The following is a 25,868-nucleotide window of genomic DNA, read 5'->3' as shown; positions in this document are numbered from 1 at the left end:
AATTCAGTTTTAGCCAGATTTATTGCCAAGCCTGCTTCCTGCATTCTGACAAATGTTGCAAATGCTCCTTCCATGTGTGACTAAAATTTACCATGTCATCAAAATATAACAGACAGTAATCCGACAATGGCCTTATTGATTAGTCTTAAAATGTGCCTGGTCAATTTTTCATACCAAGGGGCATGACTTCAAAATGATAGAGTCCATTCAACATTACAAAAGCTAAAATTGTCTTCACTCTTTCAAAGAAACTTGCCAGTATCCTCTGAGTAACCCGAAGGTAGAAAAAAAGGTTGCTTTCCCACCTTTTTGACACAGCCAACCAAACGTTGAATCAAATACGAATTAAGATTTGTAACTGCATTCAGTTTGCGCTTGTCTACACAAAACTGGTGGACATTATCTGGTTTTGTCACCATACTTACGGTGAGCTCCAGTGATTGAACAAACATTCTTTAGATCGTTTTCGAGCATGCTTTCATGTCTCATATTGAACCTCTGCCAACTTTAGAGAGTTAAGCCTGTAAGGATATTGCTTAATGAAAACACCATTTCCTGTATCTTGCTCATGCACAATTAGATTAGTAGTTCCCAGCTTACTTATACATATCTCCCAGACTGATACTAACATGACTTCCAGGTCATTTCGACATTTCCCTGGAAGATGACTCAATAATTTATCCAAATATTTGACAACTTCCTTATTGCCCAATTTAATTTGAGGAACATCCAACTCAGAATCATTTTTAATCGTTCCCTTACTCTGTGTTGCAACTAATAACAGATTCTCATTTTTCTTTCCTTCATGTTCAAAATACACTTTCAGCATTTTCACATGGCACACCTTGTGAGATTTCTTTCAGTCCGGAGTCCTGATTAAATACTTTACCTCACTGAACTTCCTTTCGACTTGAGATCATCCAGTAAACCTTGCTTTAAAAGGTTTACCGATCAATGGAAGTAACACGAACACTTTATCTCCGAAAGCACAATGCAAAATTTTGATTCCTTGTCTGCTTTCTCTTTCATTGTATGCTGTGATACTTTTAAATGCAGTCTAGCCAATGTCCAACCCTATTTAATAATTCTCTAAACTTTGACACATAGTCCAAATATCTGATCTCTAAATTATGTCTTAACAATTCCTCTTTTTAGTGATCGGCTCACCTCAAGCCCAAAAACGAATACAAATTGACTGAATTTGGTTGGTTCATTTGGTGCAGCTCTGATGGGAAAAAGCATAATTGGAATTCATTTATCTCAATCATCTGTATCATCATCTTTAATGTTTAGCGTCACGTTTCTAACGCTCCCTGCGAACCTAGATTTTGTGCAGCAGATTTGACTTGAGTTTTTCCTAAGCTATGCATAATTTCTTTGAATAAATTTGATGTCAATTTTGAACCCTGATCTGATTGTATCTCTCTCAGTAGTCTACGTTTATTGAAAGGTTTGAGTAACTCCTCGACAATTCTTTTAGCTGTTATATTGAGTAATGGAATGGCCTCTGCAAAGCTAGTGGTCACATCCATTATTGTTAATAAATACTTATCCATACTTTTTTTTTAGGTTGGGTGCTACAAAATCAGTTAAGACTCTTCTAAAAGGTCCGCCAAATGCAGAAATTGATATTAAAGTGCCTCGTTTTATTACTGTCCGTGGTTCCCTAATTATTTGACATGTGTGGCATATTTGGCAAAATTTAACTGCATCCTTGTGCTGTCCATGCCAGTATTTTTTTTTCTATTTTAGCTTGAGATATTCTTAACCCTAAGTGACCTCCTTCTGGTAGTTTATGCGCCAGCTGCAATATCTCCTTTCTTTAGCCAACTGGTCATATGAATTGATGAATTTCTACCCATTTCTGTCTGAATATGTGATGGTCTCCATATCCTTATTAAGACTTCAGTTTTGATATCGTAACATTGAGAGATACGTCTAGATGCTTCTTCCATGTAGCCATTTTAAGATATTTATTTTAGTTTCTCATCATCCTGCTTTAAGGCTGCTAACTTTCCTAAGCTAAACATATCTATTATGTCATTTATCTTCTCCTGTTTTGTCTCAATCTTCTGATCAAACAGGATCTGTGGTAATTCACCTTCAATTCCTTATCTGTATTCTTTGATCTTTCTTGTGTCAACTGGTGGTTTTGTGACTTCGTTCCCACACAGACAGGAAAATATCATAAGATATGTTTTCTGTAATACCTCAGCTGCCTGAATTTCTACTCATTTTTCAACTACAGTAGGTAGCACTTCGATTAATGAACCAACTCACATTCATCAAACTTTTCAGCTGCTAATCTTGCCGTTGTAATTGTCTGTCCTTGACATTTGCTCTCACTCCTTCAGCAATAAGATTTTTTCGGCCTTTATTGTCATCCTTTTAAGCTGACGTTCCTGTCTAAGTGTCATTCCTGAAGAAGGGCTCATGCCCGAAACGTCGATTCTCCTGCTCCTTGGATGCTGCCTGACCTGCTGCGCTTTTTCAGCAACACATTTTCAGCTAAGTGTCAATTTGCAAAGTTCAAATGACCTCTTTTGACACTTCTTCTCTCTCGCCTTCTCGCTCTTCCCTGCCTTTCTCTCGTTTGACTTCCTTCTCTATCTGTCTTTTTATTCTCTCTTTCGCTTTGTTTTTGTATTTCCTCTGTTTTAAATCATTCAACAGATTTATGTCATCGTCTCTTTCTATGTATTTTATCTCCAATTAAAGCTGCATAATTTTCAAGTGTATTTTAGCCATCTCCAAATATTCTGATGGAGTTTCCAGCAAATTAAAATTGTGACCTATTACTTTAATTGTCTCTGCTTTCCTCACGAAAGTAGGCAGCTCTACCTCTATCTTGATTGTCAATCCCAGCTGTACTGCTTTGTTTGCCTTTTGTAAAAGCGCCAAAGTCACTTCTTCCAACCCCAGAAAAGTCATGGTAAATGAAAGAACCATTACTACACGAGCACTACTTAAACAAACGAATTCAACACCCAGAGCAAAATGCACTAACAACTACCATTCGCTGCTATTCAGTCATTCAAACCTAACCCCAATTTGGAACTATAGATTGAATCCTGGACGAGTCCTTAATCTGTTATTGGCCAGACCAGACCCTTTAAATCATTTCAAGAAAGTACCCCAGGCTGTAAATTTTCTAGTTATTCCAAGCTGGTGCAAGATGGATATTCCAGGAGTGATGCAGATTCTCAAACCACTCAGTTTTAAACAAAACAGAATTTATTTACAGACAACTGAATGAAACACAAGCAAAAGAATATAGAACAACAACCATTTGAAAACCACCTGACTCTATGACAAATTAATGATGTTGTTCTGATTTCCTACAACATCAACGTAAACACATGCCGTGGCAAAAAAAGCACACTTAAAGACAGGCTCGTACAAAGAGATATCAGGGAGTGAATCAGCATGAAACCACTTTTCCTAGAATCTGTTTCTCTTGACCTCCAGCTCAGAACTGAAACAAACTAGAAAAATCCCTGATCTGGGAGAAATCGGGTTTTATATTTGTCTGATTAATTCATTTATCCTGGAGAATATTGTCAACAGCATGAAGTCAATTTCTGCACCAGCCGGAGCTATCATGAAGGACGCTCGTTTTCAATCTTTCCTATCAGCTGATGTGTGGTGACACTCGAGTCACCTGTCACTAAAAAGACAGTAAAAGAATGGCAACGTTTTGTGAAGTACCACCCGCAGACACATGGAAGGACTAGGTGAAAAGTCATAACATAGAATCTGACAGAATAGATAAAAAGTATGGAGTAGTTATCCAGTGAATGCAAACACTTGCACAATGAAAGGGATTTGACATTGCATACACAGTTTGTACAATTTACATTCAGATGAACTGTTTCTAAATTTTATGTGTGATTACATTTTCAAAATACTTCATACCTTCATATTTTGACATTTCCCTTGCACAAACATTTCTGCTTAACGTTTATCATTTCAAACATATTAATACAATCTGAATTAAAAAATGCATTAACCTGGCTTGTGTTATTTTCTTACCAACATCAGCAAGAAGAGTTTTCAACTTTTCTAACTCTGACAAGTGAATAATACATGTTATCAAGTGAGATGAGTCATTTTTCAATTACTCATTCAAGAAATGCCTTATGCTATTGCAAACTAAAGCAATCTATTGAAGCTGCATAAAATGTGTTTGTTTCGTTGCCTTTCCATGTAGTTTTTTGGAGCTCCACATCAAACCTGGCTGAAAAATGAAATCTTTACTAGTTTTATAAGTTTAATTTTATAATGATTTGCAATCCATGTTACTAAACATTTGGTTAACAGGTATAGATTCTGCTTGAAATTGGAGCACACACATGGCTTTCTCTGGCCCACTAAAGTTATTTTCCAATTTTCAAACTCAGAAATTAATGGTGCAGGAAGGGTGTGTCCATTACCCAGACAAACCGTTTGAATATTAATAACAATCATGTCAACACATGTCAATCCCGCTAGGTGAGAATGACAGAGTTTCCTGACCATCAACACAATGAAAACAATATGAAGAGTCCACCTCATTATCCATCTGCAGACTACTAATTACAAGATGGTGTGTATTCATAATGACAATATTTATCATTATTTTCCACATTTCAATGAAATAATTTCTTCAGAGTCATTTTTGAGCATATGCAACCAGCCTCGTTTTGCTTAGATTAAACAATATAGAAAATGGGAGATCTGCACTGTAATTTCGCTTGATACAGGTGGTGAAAAATTCCATAATATATGTTTTGTTTAAAGAATGCTCATATTACTCAGCAGAATTGTTGAACTATTCAATGATCCATTGATCCAGCCAGCAGACTGAAGTGGTCATCAGGTTGGGCAAAGTATTCAAACAGAAACGATAAATTCTCAATAAAACACATAGAATGCTGGAAAAAGCTCAGCAGGCCTGGTAGCGTATGTGGAAAGAAATCAGCGTTAATATTTTGAGACAAGTAGCCGTTATCAGCTCCATCCGAGAACGAATCTGTGCAAGTCATATTTGATTTTTTGCATGCCCACTACCCTCCCCCACGCCCACCCCCCAACCTTTGTAAGGATAGCACTTCATCACATTTTTGTTCAGTATTGGCATCCGCCCATAAGAACATACATCAATCTACAAAATGCCTGAAAGAAAATGCAATTAGTCAAACTTGTGAACATGCCGATCAAGAGCCTTGGAGGGAAATGAAAGCAACTTAATTCTGATGTTGTTAAAAATAAATTCAGAGAAATTACCTTTATCTTTCTGTTTCAATCTCTCTTCTGTTTTTTTTTCAGAAAAAGAATAAACAAGATGTGTTCATTAAAAAAAATGCAGGAATGCAGTTGGTTGTATCACATAGGTTGTGGATTCATTTTCTTCCCTTACCCTTCAACTGATTTTTTAAAAAAAATGTTGTTTCTACGTCAGAAAAACATTCTTTTTTAATCACTCACTTACGTCCTCATCCCCTTTCATTTCGTTACCATTTCTGAGAGGCTAACTTAGATCATAAAGAATGTTTACTTAATGCGTGATGAAACAGACCTTATAGTTTCTCGCCTGATCATTTTGGGAATGCTGAGGAATTTAGGAAAATGGTCCTTTCAAATAAGTGAACTGTGGAATAATTATATGAAGACAGAATTAGAATTAAAGTGACAGATAAATGTTTTTTTTACAGACAATGCCTGTTTATTTTTTCTCTCTGGTGCCAGGACACATGATAATCATTTTCCTGTGCATGAACAGCAGAGACAGAGCAGAGGTGATGTGGAGACCAGCGGGTTGCCAGGAAGAAAAGGACTTAGTATATATTTGGGCATAGGCTAAACCCAAGATACTGCACGTTTAGTATCACCCTACAACCACCCCCTCCTCTAACCAAAAGAAAAAGACTATAATGTAAGGGTTTTTTTATTTCTTCTCTTTCTTTTCTTTCATATATTTAAGTGCATTGCTTGGTTTTAGTGTATTGATATAAAGCTAAGGCTTATAATGGCAGGGGACATCAGACCCATAGCATGTGCCTCTTGTCTGATGTGGAAGCTCAGGAACGTGGCTGGCGTTCCTGACTCTTAGACTTGCAAGAAGTGTGTCCAGCTGCAGCTCTTGTTTGACTGCATGCAGCATCCACGGTGCTGAGGAGGTCATGTTAATGAACTGGAATGCTGAGGGAGAATAAATGGATGACCAAAAGGCAGAAAACGAGTAGGAAGGCAGTGTAGGTGTTCCCTGCGGTCATCTCCCTCCAAAACAGGTACACCATTTTGGATACTATTGGGGGGGGATTGTTCACCAGGGAGGGCTATCCTGGCAACGTGGCGAGCACTGCTGTTCTGAAGGGCGGGAAAAAGACTCGCAGGGCCACAGTCATGGGGGATTCTATTGTAAGTGGAGTAGGTAGGCGGTTCTGTGCACGAAAACGGGACTCCAGAATGTCATGTTGCCGCCCAGGTGCTCGGGTCAGGATGTCACTGATCGACTGCAGAGCATTCTAAAATGGGACGATGTGTACCTGTTGCACCAGTTGTCTTGGTGCATATAGGTACCAATGACATAAGTAAAAAACGAGATGAGGTCCTGAAAGCAGAATTCATGGAACTAGGAGAGAAGTTAAAAAGGAGGGACTCAAGGGTAGTGATCTCAGGATTACTACCACTGCTACGTGCAAGCTAGTGCATGAATGAAAAAAATAGGCAAAATGAATAGGGGGCTTGAGGGATATTTAGGAGGGAGAATTTCAGATTTGGCAGACATTGGGACCAGTTCTGGTGAAGATGGGACTATTACAAATTGGATGGCCTATATCTGAACTAGAGTGGAACTGATGCCCTTGGTGGAGTTTTTGCTACGGTTGTTGTGGAGGTTTTAAACTAATGTGGCAGGCAGCTGTGAACCAGAAGAGAAGACAAGTAGACAGCGAGGTGGAAATTGGAGACTATAAGAATCATGAATGTATCATAAATTATGGGAAGAGTAGGCAAAGGACAGATGAATGCAAAACGACTGGTGGCCTGGAATGTATATACTTTAATGCAAGGACTATATGGGGTAAAGCTGATGAACTTAGGGCTTTGATTGGTGCCTGGTTATGACGTCATTGCAATCACAGAGTCTTGGTTGAAGGTAGGGCATGGTTGGCAACTAAATGTTCCAGGATATAGAGGCTTCAGACAAGACAGTGAGGGAAGTCAAAGAAGAGGGAGGAGTTGCATTGCTGGTCAGGGATGCTATCACGGCTGTACTAAAGGAGGACATTATGGAGGGCTTGTAGTGAGGCATTATGGGTGGAGCTGAGAAATAAGAAGGGTACAGTTGCATTGTTGGGGAACTATTACAGCCCTCCCAATAGTCAGCATGAGGCAGAAGAACAAATGAGTAAGCAGATTATGGAAAGATATAGAGGCAACAGGGTGGTGGTGATGGCAGATTTTAATTTTCGCAACATTGACTGGGATACACTTAGTGTCAGTGGTGTGGATGGAGCAGGCTATGTAAGAGGCATCCAGGTGAGTGTTCTAGAGCAGTATGACAAGGGAAGGCGTCATATTGGAGCTGAAGTTGGGGAATGAGGCTGGCCAGGTGGTAGAAGTTACAGTGGGGGATTTCTTTGGGAACAGTGACCACAATTCTTAGGTTTTGGAATATTCATAAACGAAGATGAGAGTAGTCTGAAGGGAAGAGTACTAAACTGGGCCACGGCCAATTATATCAAAATTAGGCAGGAGTTGGGAAATGTGGATTGGACGCAGCTATTTGAAGGGAAGTCCACATTTGATATGTGGGTGGCTTTCAAAGATAGATTCATGATAGTGCAGAATAGGCATGTCCTGTTGAAAGCAACGGATTGGAAAAGCAACATTAGTGAACCATGGATGACAGAAGGAATCGTACGACTACTCAAGAGGAAAAGAGATGCATACATAAAGTTCAGGCAGCTAAAAACAGAACTGACCTTGGAGGAATATCAGATAAGTAGGACCAGTCTTAAGTGAGGAATCAGGCGGGCTAAAAATGGGTCATGAAATAGCTTTAGCGAACAGAATTATGAAGAATCCAAAAGTGTGTTATTCTTATATAAGAAGCAAGCGGGTAACTAGCAAAAGATTTGGTCCACTAAAGGATAATAAAGGAAGGCTGTGTGTCAAACCTGAGAGAATGGGTCACATTCTGAATGGTTACTTTGTATAAGTGTTCACTAAGGATAGGGACATGAAGAATGTTGAGATTAGAGTTAGAAGTTTGATTACTGTGGATCACGTTGACATAAGTAGGGAGGATGAGTTGGGTAGATTGAGGTTATCAAGGTGGGCAAATTCCCAGGACCGGATGGGATCGATCTCAGGTTGCTGAGGCGGAGTGGAGAGGGAGGAAATAGCTGCAGCCCTGACAGGTATCTTTGTAGCATCCTTAAACACAGGTGAGGTGGTGGAGGACTGGAGGGTTGCTCATGTTGTCCCACTGAACAAAAAGTGTAGTAGGGATATTCCAGATAACTACAGAGCAGTGAGCCTGGCTTCAGTGGTGCGAAAATTGCTGAAGAAGGTGTTTGGAAAAGAATGAGCATACCAGTGCTAGGCAACACGGTTTTGTGTGGGGGAGATCGTGCCATAACAACTTAATAGATTTCTTTGAGGAAGTGACCAAGTTGATAAATGAAGGGAGGGCTGAAGATGTTACGTACATAGACTTTAGTAAGGTGGCTCCATGATAAACTCATGGAAAAAGTGAAGTCACATGGTGTGCAGTGTGTTCTAGTTAGGTGGATAGAAAAACTGGTTGATCAACATGAGACAGTAGTTGAAGGGAATTTCTCGAAATGGAGAAAGGTGACCAGTGTTGTTCCACAGGAATCATTGCTGGGGCCATTGTTGTTTGTGATATACATACATGATCTGGAAGAGGATATTGTTGATATAATCAGTAAGTATGCAGATGGCACAAAGATTGGTGGTGTAGCCGAAAGCATAGGGGACTGTCAAAGAATACAGGAGAATATAGATTGATTGGCGAGTTGGGCAGAGAAGTGGTAGATGGACTTCAATACAGGCAAATGTGAGGCGATGCATTTTGGGAAGTCTAACTCCAGAGCGACTTATACAGTAATTGGAAGAGTATTGGGAAAAGTTGATGAGCAGAGAGATGTGAGAGTTCATGTCCATTGTACCCTGCACGTTGCTGCACAGGTAGATGGAGTGGTCAAGAAGGCATTGATATATTTGCCTTCATCGGACAGGGTATTGAGTATAAGAGCTGGTAGGTCATATTAAAATTGCACACGACATTGGTTCGACCACATTTAGAATACTGTATTAATTCTGGTCATCACATTACCAAAAGGATGTGGACACTTTGGAGAGGATGCAGAGAAGGTTTCTGAGGATGTTACCTGGCATGGAAGATGCTACCTATGAACAGAGTAGGTTAGCTTTGTTTTCATTAGAAAAAGGAGATTGAGGGGGAACCTGTTTGTGGTCTACAAGATCATGCAGAGTATAGACAGAATTGATAGAGGTAAGCATTTTCCCGAGTGTGAAGGATTCAATAACGAGAGGTCACGCTTTCAAGGTGAGACATGAAAAGTTTAAGGGAGATATATGCAGCAAGTCCTTTACATGGAGGGTGGTAGGTACTTGAAATGCGTTGCCAGCAGAGGTAATAGAGCAAGTACAGTAGATTCATTTAGGATGCGTCTGGATAGACGCATGGGTAGGTGAGAAGCACAGGGATACAGATGCTTAGGAATTGGGTGATGAATTTAGACAGCGGATTTGGATCGGCTCAGGCTTGGATGGCCGAATGGCCTGTTCCTGAGCTGTAAATTTTCTTTGTTCTTTGTATTGGCAACATAGAGCAGTGTGCGGGGAGAATGAAATTAATTTGAAGTAATAGTCCATCAATGTCAAACGCATGGGGTGCCAGGGAGTGAGGATCAACTGTTTGACGTAAATGAAAGGAAGCACAGCAGCTGGTTGAAACTTGAAATAAAAACGTAACTGTTACAGACTTTAAGCAGGTTGAGTGGCAACTGCGGAGAGGAAACAGATGAAAAGTCCAGTGACCATTGGTCAAGTTACTATTGGAATGAGGAAAGTGTGGCATGTGTGTTAAAGATGGGTCATTGTGCATGGAAGACGTGAACAAATAGATGGAGATGGAATCCGGGGTGCACAGTTAAGCCAAGAAACAAGAATGGAAACGGCAACAGAAGAAAAAAATGGGAAAAAAGGAGTTGATAATGAGAACCAAGAGCAAATGGAGGTGGGTTGATAACGCTTAAAGCAGCCTAAGTCACGAGACGGCCTCGAGTAAGGAGTTGGGTAAACCATATAGAAGAAGATGTTCACGCTTCAAAATTATTAAACTGGTATATGAGTCCTGAGGCTGCAGGCTCCCGATGCTGAAAATAGGATGCTGTTCTTCCAGCTTGTTCTGGGCCTGTCTGGAGCACTCAATAAGCTTGAGATGTAAACGTTGGGAAACCAAAACAATTATGTTTGAAGTATCAGGGAACTGGAAATTCAGGTCATTCTTGCTTCTGCATTTCGTACTTCAAGTGCAAAGCAGTTGGTACCGAGGACAGAAAATCCAGTCAGCAAGTTGAAGGGAAGAACGGGAAAATCGCAAAATAAGTTGGAAATTGTGTCTAGTGCCTTCAATAGTGAAGAGGAAAAGGGTGAACTGATAGGTACTACACCTCTGTGATTGCATGTTAGGGTGCTGTAAGTATGTGTGTATGAGTTAGGAGTCGATTAGGAGTGGCCATTGGGGAACTATCCATGCAAAATGTTACAAAGAGGAAGGAAAGTAAGCATATATTTCGTAATGGCATTCCATTGAAGGTGGCGAAAATGGCAAAATATGATCCTTTGAATGCGAATACTTGTGGGGTGAGAAGAGAATACCACGATGACAATATCAGTGTTGCGAGTGGGGAGAAAAGTGAATCGGTGCTGAAATTCAGGAAATGGATCATACACAAATAAAAGCCTGCTGAACCAAAGTATTGGAAAATCCTCGGTTGTAGAAAAAGCTGGATATTCACGAGGTCCCTCAGCAGAAGATGGCATCATAAAAAAAAGAAGGGACCTAACCAGAAAAGCTGAGAGAATAGAACAGAATCTTAACAGTGAGGAGATGTAAGTGATTACTTCATCCTGTACACTATAGAAGGGTATGCATAGTTAGTAGTGACATTGAAATTAGGTTTTGTAATTTGCATAAGAGCTATGGCATTCGGTAACCAGTTGAAGAGATTATTTGATTCGAGATCATGATTTGACTAAGACTGTCACAGTTTGAGTTGAAGCTCTCCATTTGAATATTTGTCACAGGGTAATTATTGTTGGCATTCCCACCCCCAACCCCATTCCCCACTCCCCCCCCACCCCACACTCACCCCCCCACACACACACACACACACACCATTATTCCTTTCTAGATATCTAATTTTGATGAACATGCTCTTGAATGACACGGGGGTATTGAGACCGCCCTAAAGCATATTACCCAGGATGCTGCAGCCTAGCCAATAATACATATGCAACGTAATTTCCTGACTTTTGTATTAATCTGCAATAACGGAATACTGCTCCCAGTTGGGTCTGACAATGGAGGAGTTGGAGATTCTGTACATTTCATTATGATAAATGTACATAAAATGAAAATACGTTAAGCATCGGAACTATATGGCTATGCCCACTGAGGTAAAATAACTTGTCAGAATATGAGGCACAGGACACGAAGGTGTGAAGATTGCTAAATATCAGCAGGGAAATCTTGCTGACAAACCAGGAATATAGGAAGGATGGATTCGCGACGATAAACCAATTTTTTTTTATGACATGGTCTTGTGCATAAAGATTTACAAAGAAATGAATGTAAGTATTAATGTGTTATTGCTGAGAATGAAAATAATAATTGACAATAGTCACTGTTCTTTGGCATGTGTGTGCAGAATAGCATGTTGCCTTTTTGCTGTCAGGTCAGAAACATCTCGAAATGTATTCAAATGATAATAAATTACTTACAATGGAAAAATAATTTCTTGACAACTTTTGGGGGATAAACATGAGAATGAATAGATAAGGGACCTTGTTTTTGGAGAGAAAAAAACAGGAAAGATATTTTGACATGGACTGGACTATTTCAAGGGATTTTTCAAATGCATGACTACTTCAGAAACGAATAAAGAAGAATGAATAGGTCCTTTGGTTCAACAAGTCTTTGCTGACATAATTTCCACTTTCAATATTGAAACTGTCCTCACTTAAAGGATATGCATTACTTTATTCTTTTTCTAGTCATGTATTCATCCGGATGCTTCTCGAATGCTGCTGTTGTGGTTGCTTCCATCACCTCCTCTAAGCCGTTCATAGTAGGCTCTCACTACCCTTTGTGTGAAAAATGAGACTCTCACATCTCTTTTAAACTTCCTCCCTCCCAAATTAAACTTGTGTCCCCGAGTAATTGACCACACCACCTTGGGAAAGGAGTCTTATATTTTTCACTCTACCAATGCTATTCACAATCTTGAAAAAAATCTGTTAGGTCGCACCTCAACCTTTTGTGTTACAGTAATTATGATATGGAGTTACAGATTATGATCTAAGATCCATCTTTATATTGTAGGTCAGATTTCCCAAATTTTATATTGTTATACTGCTCATACCATACAATGACATTTTTTCTTAGATGTGCCGCAATTTCAGTGGGTGAAATGATTGCATACAGCTTAAACTGGACTCGAAAGCTTGTGAGATCCTTAATAAATCTTCTCATTTTGCTGCTTGTGACCTAACAGACATCTCACATGTGTAATTTCAGTTGCTGAAAAATTGGCAATAGACATGTCCTTCATTTGGTTTTTTTTGTTAAAAGAAACTTCCATCAAATGCATTATAAGGGAGATGGAGATGAAAAAGAGAAAAATAGACAGTCATCAAGATCATGTGGGAATTAATTAGTGGAGGATAATGGAGCAAGATAAATGGAAAGCAAAATGAAAATTAAGCAGACAGAAATGAGCAGGTAGGTTTTGGACTGGAGGGATATAAAGTACAGATGAAAGGGGAGGTGGGACATGACGGAGAACAGTGTGTGTCAAGTAGAAGTCTGTACAGGTGATACATGATAAGGAGGAGTGTGGTTTCAAAGTAGTTCAACCCTTTCCATCAGAGCCACCGCGGTCAGATTCTAAAATTTTAGTCGATTTTGGAAAAGTATTTTTTTTTATTTAACCTGTTACCTTTTGTTGCAAACTGACAATTATTCTGTGGTTTTCACATTCACTTTCAATGTATGTTTGATTTATTTTGTTATTTGAAGTGATATGTTTGAAGGACAGGCAAAAATAAAATCGTTTGGCACAGATTGACTGCGACAATGTACCATGCCAGATTAAATGTTGGGACTAAACAGTCATGTGAGTACCGTGTTCATTTTGCTTCTCATGCTCACCTGAATCTTGTAACTCTTTATTTAAAGCAGCTATCTCTGTAGCGAATACAGAAAAAAAGCGCTCATTGCTTCCAATTCTACAGAAAAAAAGAAATGCATTCTGCTGATCCTGACTTAATATGCCATAGAAGTCATTGGAAGGTGAGGCATGCAACTCCTGAACACATTGACAACGTAGTTCAGCAACTTGATGCATCAAAACATTTAACAGTACGATAAGTGTTCGCACTGTAGCTACGACAAAGAAGAAGGGTATTGCATTTAATTCAAACCCTGCACTACCTCAAACATATATTTGGATTCAGCCCCAAACCAAGTAGAACTGCCTGTCGTCATTGATAATCCTGAGACTTCTTGCAAAAAGGCAGAATTTAAGTCCTGAGAGCCTTGATAGTGGGAATTGCCAACCTGCATAAGGAACTTCGGTGGAGATTAATGCTTGAACACTTTAGGCACTTAAGTGAGGGAAGTAATAGCGTGAACTAGTCGAAGGAACGACAATAAATAAGAATTTAATATATGGGTGAAATTGTCAATATTCAGAACTGTTTTACTTATTCCCCTTGTTTTTCAGACTACTTTCAACCGAGGAAGGATTACACTTCATTCAGGTGGCAAGAGAACAAGTTTGCATTATCCGGCGTTGAGTAATGTAACTGCCTATGGAATGCTTCCGTGCATCTTAAATTATCACTTTTTTTGGCTACCAAGGCTGTAGAGCTCCTAGTGCGAGTGTTGCCCTCTAAAACATTGTCCAAAATATGATGACAGGACAGACCTCCATCCTGCTCGCCCTGCTCCATTTAACTTGGAACTTTTCCTGGGGTAATATGAGGATTATCTGATGATAGGGACTTAATTTATCCTCCATTTTCGAACACTGTCAATACATATTATCAAATGTGACCACGGTATCAAAAACGGTGTGTTAATTCTGCTATGGTGGGGTAAGCCCATTTAGTGTTTTTGTTTAGGCAATGACCCTGATGATTTAATGTTCTCTCTTGTATAGGTGTGAATTGCCCCATAGACAGCCTATGTCACACAGCATCACAGATGCTCCTGTGATTTCCTGGATTTCAATTTTCTTTTCTCTTTATTGATGTTCATGGGGCGTGCAATTCAGGTCAGAACAACATTTATTACACATGCTTAATGAAGGGTCTTGAGTCACGTTTACCCGAGCAAATGTAAGGATCGCAAATTCATTTCTCTAAAAGATATTACTTAATCAGATTCAATACAATGGACTTTATTTCAGTTATTTTAATGGTAACATTTTGGCAGTATTAGCCTTGGGTTCTGCATTACAAGCCCAGTCTCATTGCCATTAGGTCAGGACAGCCCCTAGAAACGTTCACTGGGATCTTTCCTCCAAGTTTCCCAATAGTGCAAGATTACTATTTTTTTTGCATGTGATTGCCTGAGATCTTGTTTTTAAAGCAATTAGTTTTAAAATATAAACAATCATGTTGTTTGATCTCTTCTAATGATTTGAGGCAATGAAAAGAGATAAAAACTACATTTTCAAAAAGTATAGACACTTCTTTCAATATGTTACCTGAGTCTTTTTCCCGAGTTTCTTCGTCTAAAATTTAATCAATTAAAAATGAGATGAAGTGGAATATTTAACGATAATTGCATCATATGAATGGGAGACACATTAGGCAGATTCGCAGAAACAAAAACCTCATAAAAAAAAGTTGTGTACTCATGTTGCAAAGAATAGACAAAGGTGAGTAACGTAAATTAAGGTATGGCCACACTGGATCATAATTTAGATCACCATTAGAAACGTCAAAAGAAATAATCAAGTATATTACTTGGTTTTAGGGCCTATTGTGGATCCGTCTATGTGTAGTCCTAACCAGTATGTATTCCATTCATCGTAACGTCAATTAATTACAAGGTGCACGTTTAGTAATGATGTAATAGCCTACAACTTCAACAGCATCTAAAAATGAGACAATTTTGTCTTGTCGTTTGTTTTTTATGGATGAGCCAGAACACGTAGACTGTACTATAGAAGAATAGCCAGGATTCACAAAAGGATCAATGAGGCATCACATCAATGAAAATTTATTTGCAAGTCAGTATTCTACAGAAATTGACACATTTCATTGGACAATATATCTTCCTACCATCAAGTTTCTCCTTTGCTTCCAATTCTGGACAATCGTGGGAACAATTTGAAAGTAAACATTTTCTCACTGGTTGTATCTTCAGTCGCGTGCTTCAGCAGAATTATATAATGCATCTTATTAATACACATTATTGATGTACAGATTTCTTTTAAAATCAAGCATTCAATTCATTTGCGCTAAAAGTCAAGTTCAATATTCACTTCTCAATAACATACTTTTTAAAAACTTCATGCTGAACAAACATACATCAACCATCGTCAGCTATGCTTGTTACTGGATGTCAGAAGTTCCATTATTATTTCTAGCATCATCTCCGAATGGCAAAGATATGCAGTTAAATTTACGCTTAGTTTGTTCAATATTGGGAACTTGTATGTACTCCTAAGCGTACAAAATGTAGGAAATTATGAAGCTTAGTTATGGACACGTTTCTTTCTTAAAATAAACAAAAGCATCCGCTAGAAAATACTAAGTTGTTATGAACGCATTTAGAATTGAAATCAAGGAGCTGTTGGTTCTAAAGGAAAGTTGAAGGCCGAATTTTAATACGTTAACACTGTCAAATAACGTCTTTTGAAATTTACATTTAATTTCTATGAACAGGAAATTATGAAGGGAAGGGATAAGAGTCGTTTCCATTTTGTGCAAATGAGGAACATAGCAAAAAGAAAATGCAATAGTCGAAAGGTCCACCAATGTAACTGAAACTTACAAAAGGTATTGTAATAGAGTTGTTCTGAATGTTATGACATATCGATGAGCAGGTAGGTGTTAAAGCCAGATCTTGGGACCATAATATCATGGCACAAAAGTAGGATCAGCAGAACCTTACCTCAGCTGTGAGTGCTAAATTGATCTTTTTTTTAAACTATTATTGTACATTCCATTTATGCTTTAATACATTACACTTGAAAGTTGTCATAGGACTAGACCACATGGCTGTTCTTGCATAAAACAGACACGAATGATACTGGTTGAAACTGAGGGACACCACGCCTCAGGTGAGGGAAGAGGTTGAGAAGGATAGCCCTTATGGTACCTCAACTTGCGTGAGAATTTAATCCGAGTTGTTAGCATTAAACTGTATTGCATACTAATAGTCCAACCAACTGGGATAACAGAAGCCCCATTTAAATTAAGTAGGTGCCAATCAGTTTCTAATTTGCAGCTAATGTTCCACCACTTGAAAGTCCTTGCTACATCAATGTCCTATTCTTATAGAATGAAATCAAGGTTCTTCTTCCAGGCATATTTACATACCTTTCTTTCTTTTTTCTGTGGAAAATTTGGAGAGTAAAATCAAAAGTGCATTGACAAAGACAAAGCACGTCAATTATATTTAATAAGTAGGCAAATAAGAAATGAGGAAGAAATTAATGCTATATTTCGAATTAAATTCATGCCCCTCCTGTTACATCTCTTCCTCACACAAAGAGAAAAGGAGATCAGGTCTTTTACTCAACAAATATATTCTCCATATTTGCTGAATAATCGATTTTTGATTGAAAAAATTCAAAGTTAAATTAACATCTTGACAGAAATTTAAATACATCAAGCAAATAGAGATATGAGAACGGGCTGGCATTCAGGATTAACAGATAAATTCGTTCTATGCTAAATCAAAGGTACGATACACAACCACCTGATGAAGAGCGGTGCTCCGAAAGCTAGTGTGCTTCCAATTAAACCTGTTGGACTATAACCTGGTGTTGTGTGATTTTTAACTCAGATGTATGAAGAAGCGTATGGCAGCCTGGTGGTTTCTAAATGACATTTTAAATGGCGAAGCAGCAGGTATGCCTGAGGCACTAAATTAATGAATCAAAGAACTACGAATACTGGAGACAAACAAAAATTAGAAATTGCTAGAGAAATTCAGCAGACTGAGAAACTGAGAGAAAGTGAGGACTGCAGATGCAAGAAATTCGAGTCACAAAGTTTAGTGCTGGAGCAGCACAGCAAGATGAGGCAGCATTCCAGTTGCAGGTGATTTGAAATTTCGGGCAATAGCCCAATGAAGTGATTATGTCCAAAATGTCAATTCTCCTGCTCCTCAGAGGTTGAGAAATTGAGTAAGCTTAGCAACATAAATGGAAAGAAAACCAAATGTATTCATGGGACTTTACGTTAACGCATTCTGTTGCACAGATGCTGCCAAATCTTTACATTTTCTCCACTAATGTAAGAAGATGATTCAGACATTTGAAGGTTTTGCACATCACGAAGAGATGATATGTCCTTAAGGAAGAATCAGGAACTGATCACAGGTTTCCAATGAAATAAAATAAATTAAGAACATAAATTGCAATTGTTCAGACAATGATTCCTTTTTTTAACTTAGATGTGTTGCCATATGCTGCTGAGATTTCTTAAAAGACGTTGCAAATGTAAATAGCTCAAGACAAGTGTGATTAACTTGGTATAGGAAAACATTTTAGAGATGATCATTCATGACAAAACTGAGTAACTTTGGAAACTCTGGCTTAATCACTTAGGTTAGAATCAGATGTAACTACCTTGATTACAGAAATGGTCGATTCAAACAGTGTGGTGTTTATCGAATCAGCACAGTTAAAAATGTCATAAAACACTGTGGAGCAGATGTCTGAAGAATATCATCGTTCAGGCAAAAAAAAAAGAACAAGAGATACTATCCGATTCAAATTCTGTTGTATTCAAAGACAAATATTTTATGCTGAAGGCTGGTTTGTTAAAGAAAGATCAGAAAACGTTCATAATTTAGTTTCTATAAAAATGCTTATTAACGCATTCTCTCTAACAAAACTTAAAAAAACATGACGTACAGTTGCAGTTTCAGAAAGTGATCTAATACAACAAAATCATTGGACGATCAGAGCAAAAAAGTTCATGAGATCGAAATACAACTGACGGTCTGTGTAATGAGTTATTAAGTGATATTTGAAATGCAATGGATGGAATAGCTAATTGATTTAACTTGCAGAAGGAACGTAGGCAGCTGATATGACAGCAGATTTGAAAAGAGTATGCTCGAGCAGAGTGACTTGAGATGTATGTGGTTAATTCATCGAAGGTGTCAGCACAGTTTTAGAGAACGAAAATGTAATATAATCTCAAATCCTTTTAAGGTTTTCTTGAAGATTTGTGGCTCGGATTGTGGATTGGGTCTTTGGTTTGCTCCTGGAGCTGGTGGATTTTCATTCAGACGTTTCGTCACCATGTCAATTGACATCACCAGTGTGACTTCCATGAAGAGTTGTTGTTCTACTCTGCTTGATATTTATATGATCTCGTCCATCAAGGAGGCTGTTGTCATTTCTTTTCTTTTTCTGCAATGATTTCTATATGGATCTATATTGACATTCTTGTTGATGGTACTTCGGGTTGAAATCCGGTCTTCGATTAATTTACATGCATTTCTCTGATTAGCTTGTTGTAAAATGGTTATGTTAGCCGAGTCAAATTGATGGTCCACTTTGTCTGCATTTATTGTGATGACAGAGAGTTGGTCGTGCCGTTTTCCTACTAGTTGGAGTTCATAGATCAGGATTGCTAATTTTCTTGAAGTCTGTCCTATGTAGTGTTTATAGAGTATATTGCATTGGTCCTGCATGTTGCGGATATGATTTATTTAGTCTCTGTGATTAGTTAGTGTTGTGTGACCATGGATTGGTATGCTACCATGATTTTCAGTGGCTGGAGAATTCTAGTTGTCATTTCTGATAAGTTTTTGATACAGGGAAGGGTGATCAGTGAATCAGGACTTGCAGTGCCCTCTTGATGCTGTCTTTGCAATAGACATTTGCAGACGAATATGTTAGGGTATGCTTTGTTTCTGAAGAGTTTGCATAGCAATTATTCCCCATGATTATGTAGTTCTCGAATGTTGCCGTGTGTTATATCACGTGTAAATAGTGTCCTGACATAGCTCTGTTTGTGAACACCAGAACTATGAATAAATGAGGAAGTACACGTACACACGATTTCCAGAAACAAAGTATACCCCAACAGTTTTGTCCACGAACGACTATCAAGCAGACAACGAACGTTGGACACGGCATGACCTGATTGATGCTACCCTGTATCAAAAATATGTCAGAAATGAAAACCAGACTCCTATGACCACTGGGAATCATAGTAACACACCACTCGACAGACACACTGTGCCAACTACTCACTAACTTGAGATTTCAAGGTCGCAGGAGTCACTGGCAAGCAGGAAGTTGGGTTGAGGTGTCTAATTCAATGCCACGACATCTGGATTAAGGTGAACCGATTCACAACACAGGTTGGCACCTGGAACTGTGATGTTATGGCATCTCGGAAACATCGCTAGAGCAGGGACGGGTAGCATTGTTGCAGATACCGTTATAAATGTTTCAGAAAGAACAGAGAAGACGGTAAAAGAAGGGGATGTATGACATTGTTAGTCAAAGACACTACTAATGAGAGGTCATTCTGTTGGGAGTTTTCTACAGCCTCTGAATAGTTCCAAATGTGTAGAGAAAAAGCTCACAAAGATAATTTTGGATAGAAGCGAGTATTAAAGGGTAGTTGTTATGGGAGACTTTAACTTTCCAAATATTAAACGTAAATACAATAGTTCGAGTACTGCAGATGGATTAGTTTTTGTCCAAAGTGTGCAGTATGATTTCCTGACACAGTTTTGTAGGCAAACCAAAACACAGTTCGGGTTTGTCATTGGGTAATGAACCTGGCCAGGTGTTATATTTGGAGATAGGTGAGAAATTTTGTGATCATGTCCACAATCGGTTGTGTTTACTTTAGTGACGGGAGGGGGCAGGTATATATAGCAAAGCAAGGTAATTATGATGAGATTGGGCAAGATTTAGGATGCATAGGACAGAGAAGGAAACTCCAGAGAATGGGCACAATTGACATGTGGCGCTTATTCAAGGAACAGCTACTGTGTGCCCTTGATAAGTATGTACCTGTCAGGCAGGGAGGAGGTGATTAACGGAGGAAGCCTTGGTTATTAAAGAAGTTGAATCTCTTGTCAAGGCGAAGAAGAAGGCTATGTTAGGATGAGACATGAAGGCTCAGCTAGAGTGCTTGAGATTTACAGGTTCACCAAGAAAGACCTAAAGGGAGAGCTAAGAAGAGCCGGGAGGGGACATAAGGTGTTGTTGGCAGATAGGATCAAGGAAGATGCTAAAGCTTTTTTTGCCACTTGTTTTTCCTTCATAACGAGGAAAATCATTCTCCTTACTGCCCACACCTCGTAATGATGATATGCATCACGAAGTATGGGTAGTAAGGAGAGTGTTTTGAATATAGGAGAACGAAATCCAACAGGTAGATAATAGTAAAAGGATGAGGAGTAAGAAAATGTTTCCTGAAAACCGTTCTATAGCTTTTCTGTTTTGGAGAAATGAAAGACATAGTGGAAAAATCCTCGGGATTTCCTGCCTCCATATAGAGTCCCTGTGGGTAGAGGTACAGGACAACTGTAAGGCGATTCTCGACCAAAGGTTTAGTGCTTTAACTGCAGTCAATGGTGTCTCTTCACTCAGCATTGCAGAGCAACTTGTCAGTACTTACATGGACATGGACAAGCATAAGGATGGGGCAGAAACAAGCACATTGGCAGGAATCCGAGCAGGGTAAGGAGCTCTGCCATCATAGAAACTAGTGCAGTAGGCTTCAGAAAGAGAGTGGAGGAGTCTGCTTCTCGTTATCCATCGTTATTGGATGCAAATCCAAGGGTATAAAAATGCCAGCATCTCCACTGTGGGGTGAGCAACAAACAGGGTGGGATAATGTTGGGAAACATGTTGTAGAAGACAAGGCAGGAGGCCACTCCATCGAATTCCAATGAATGCAAGGCATTCTCATACTAGCCTGAACACGTGCAGAGATATTTGCTTATCTTGGTGAAAGGAAGGGACAACAATACTGAATGGGTTTGCCAGACATTAACAAAAAGGATTTGGAATGGAGACGATTGAGAGTCAGTTGGTTGATGTTATTTGTTATCATCCAACCACAGGAGTACAACGTAAACAAATAACGCAGAATATTCTGACATCCAAACATATGTGTGGATGTAAATTGTATTTTGATGGGAAAAATTGTTTCAACTGGCAATTGCCAAAAGCAAATGAAGCATGATCAGAGATATGCAGTGGTATCTATGCAGACAACGTCTTAGCAATCGAGGAATGCTGGCTAAAACCCATAACCAATCATTCAATCATTCGCAAGAATATTACTAAATATGCACGTGTATTTGCAATGCACAAAAGCGACTGTCATCGAATATCAGGTAAGGTAATTGTAAGAAGGCACCGTCACAAAACTTCAAAAGTAGCTGTATTTCCATAAACGAGCTGAGGGAGATGTAATAAGGTAATTTCAAGTCCACTACAAGAGGCAGTTTTCTTATGTGTAGCTTCGAGAAATAATTCTGCCATTTGGCAAGTTGGACAAAATATGTTTTTATTTTCTCAACTGATGATTGATTATTGAGAATTTTTTAAACTGTTATTTGGATTCGACAGTAGCAACTAAACTTTGGACAGTGAAAAAGCAAGTTCCAAATGAGAAATATTTTACTTTTCACGCAAGTAGTAATATGTTTTCATTTACTCCTTTAAATCAACAATGTCAACATAAATTTGTTTTTACATATTAAGATCAGAAATATACATGGACTTATTTACTGCAAGTATTCCACAACTGTCCATCCATCTTCTATTGGAGATTGGCTAAAGGGTTGCATTGTTTCACAACCAGATTGCTTAGGCCAGTGTGCAGATGATTTTCTTCTCCAGATTGAAACTACAGTTGAACACTCCAATCATATGATGAACCACTAACCTCCTCACTTCGTTCGAACTTAATCAGGAAAAAAAACTGCAGAATGATAAGTCTCAGGTGGTGTACTTAGTAACTGAGGTCACCCACAGAAAGTGTGAAACTGAAAAGAAAATCACTGAATCCATTCTGCAGTTGTCCTTCCATAAAGATGTAAAAATTTCTTCAATTTTTGTTTTTGGGATTAGTGGTTTTGGTATTGCTACCAAACCATCTTCATTACCAGATCTTTTGAAGAATAATGTTTCAAGGCAGTGAACAAAACAATGCAGACACTGTTTCCTAAGTCAAATTGACATTAGCATGGACGAGACCCTGATTTCCCTTTTGCATTCGAAGTCGCTGCAAAACACCTAATACTTGCTGCAGTACTTCTGCAGGGACACGTCACGAGAATGGCTTAGGCCTGTAGGACTTGAGCTTCAGTCGTGCAAGGATTTGAAATATGTGAAAGATGTCTTCTGACAATTCTTTGGGAAGTGCAGTTATTTTTGTATATAATTGAGCTTATAGGGCTTAATCCCATAATTATTCTTACAAAACATGCTCCTATTCAAATCGTGGCAGATGGGCGCAATTAAAGCGTGAAGTATCGACTTCAAAACTGAAAAGTCATGATATCACAGTTAAACAGACAAAATTAACAACTATAATAGCTGACACCACATGAGTGCAGGACTATTGAAACAAATGACTCCAAGGCACTATTTGTTCCAAAACAAGCGGGGGTAAGTCCACGGGAGTCTAATACATCTGGATGTATATGTGACACAACCAGAAAAGGGAGAATGAGCAACATGGATTTTGACATTTTTAAATAATGGAACCTCCATAGTGCAGAAAGTCATTAGAAAGGCTTGATGTGGAATATGTATAGAGATTCATCAAAGTACACATTTTATTAAGTTAGTTCTTAATAACCGTGAAGATAACTACTAGAATAGTTGAGTTGGCAGCTGCGACTTATGCAGCTCATCACCCCAATAGGACATAAGCACACATATGTTAAATGAGAAGTGAATGTTTATGTTTCAGCAGATGGATTCACTCTATCATTCTGCAGCCTTGTTCAAATAAATCTATAAAAGTGCAGAATGAAGGAAGTATAAGATTACGAAGGTTAACATAAATCAAATATCCTCCTACTTGAGAATTATCATGTAGATGTGTAGGCAAAACAGAACGATCAAGAGGAGAACCATGACAGCACCAGAAGTGTTAAAAATAGATCTTGTTACCATTCATTAGGTTAAAATTGCCGATCTCAGAAGTCTCATGATCCTGGCGATGACTTAAAACATTCATAAGATTGAACATATCCTGCTTTCTAGGATGGTTGGGATGTGATATTACAACTCCAAGGTGGACCATTTTGATTATTATGGATGATATGTGGCGCTAAGTCGAGACTGTAATGAAATCACCTATCAATTTTTCAGTGTTCAAGGTAATTGGGAGTAGAAATCAAATTTAAGGGCTATGTTGATGGGCTAATTCTGGATAAAGATGTGAAGCACTATCTGGACAATTATTTAGTCACTGCTCAAAACATGTGAGTAAATTGGAATTGAGACTCACGAGAGGAGTTCAAATCCCATGTGATAATTTGGTGATAGATTATGTTGAGCATTTGAAATCGTGTTATGGAGGATTTGTCTTAATGATCATTGATACATTCAATTAATACGTTGCCGCATTTGCTATCAAAAGTAACATAATTAAAAAGACAGCTAATGTCCTGGTACAACTTATGTTTACAAGGTTGGAGTACCCAGTAATGTATCAGATCAAGGCAACTTCTTTTCACGGGGCAAAAAAAAACGAAAAGAACTGTGGATGCTGGAAATCTGAAGCAAAAGTAAAAGTTGCGATTCGTTTTACTGCTCAAGTATTGCAAGATGTTATAACCTCATATGGGATCAGTTAAAGGTCCCATGTTGAGTCTCATCCTTACTCAAGTCGAATGGTAGACATGATGAATCGTACTTTACAAAAAATAAGATATGAATACTGTACAGCAAAATACTTCCACATGGAACATGTTCATAAAATGTGCTTTTGAGGTTCCTGGTCAAAGAAACAGCTCCATGCCGTTTCTATCTCTCACTGACATCTCCTCTGTAAGAACATATGTTTGAGCCTTTTGCCAAGTGGTGTGTTATAGGATGTTGCAAAGACTTTTGTTGAATTGTTTTCTCATGTGTGTTGGGTTTTCAAATACTTATCTTATTCCACATTCGGTTTTATTTTGTTTCTGTGCAAATAAATTCTGTTTTATTTAAAACTGAGTGATTGAGCTGGCTGTATAACTCCTGGCATTTCCACACTACACCGCCTTCAAACAGTTGGATACGTTAGGGTCTGGGTAACTTTCTTAAAATGTTTTCAGAGGAGTCTGGCTTGATCCATAGCACTTATGAGTTTAGACATATTTTCGGTATGTAGATCTTCACGATCAAATAGTTCGATATTGTAGTTTGTACACTTTTGTACACAAAAGTTTACTCTTCTACGAAGTTTAGTCTTCAAAGAGTTTAGTTTAAGGTCTATTAATCCAGTAGATATTTTAGTGCCATTAGGGATACGTTTAGCCCAATGCCACTCATCACCATTCCCATTCTTCATAAGCATCAGAAAATTGCCATTAATATCGCCATATACCACTAAAGATATTTTATTAATCATTTCTGAAAATAAAACTTAGCATTGAATCGTTAGGAATGATGTTTCGAGACAAGCACATGGTAGGTCTCATGGAAAATCTGTAGGTCACTCCATGAAGTGCGGGATATTTTGAAGATGGAGATTTAATGCATCAAGAATTATTGGATGCATATCTGATGCATGTGTGATGATTCTTCACTTCAAATTTATTTTTTCCTCCAGGTTAGTTTTGGGATAACTTTGAATTTTGTGTAAAGCATTTAAATTTAAGATGTCAAAAAGTGGTTTTAAACGTGTAGACAGGATATTGCTTAGCATGATAAATACGGGGCCCAATAATACCTTGCCACATGCAGTTAAGAAAGGTGATTTGAATCTAAATTATGCATTAAAAATCTAAGGATCTTGAAAGAGTTATTACACAGATACCTTGACAAAGCGAGGAAGAATACTACGTTACGACCGTATTATAATAGTTTTATTGGGAATATTAATAGGTAATAATAACAACATAATTTGCTTTTGCTTTAAACCACAAATACGAGTGAGAACTGGTTAATTGTTATGCATACGAAACAGGAAGCATCTCTTAACGTTAAGTATACTTTAAAAGTGATGTTGTATGACAAGTTTGAGAAATAAACAGACTATCGAGCTTTTCTCCGAAATTCTGATGCAATTAAAGACAGGATTAGCTAATGTCTGTGAAGCTCACTAAGATAGTCTAAAGGACTAAACAGTTTAAAATGGATAGTAAAGCTATAAAACCGTCA

This window comes from Hemiscyllium ocellatum, chromosome 38 (genome assembly GCF_020745735.1).
Source record: "Hemiscyllium ocellatum isolate sHemOce1 chromosome 38, sHemOce1.pat.X.cur, whole genome shotgun sequence".
NCBI lineage: Eukaryota > Metazoa > Chordata > Chondrichthyes > Orectolobiformes > Hemiscylliidae > Hemiscyllium > Hemiscyllium ocellatum.
Note: the sequence above shows the minus strand (reverse complement) of the source record.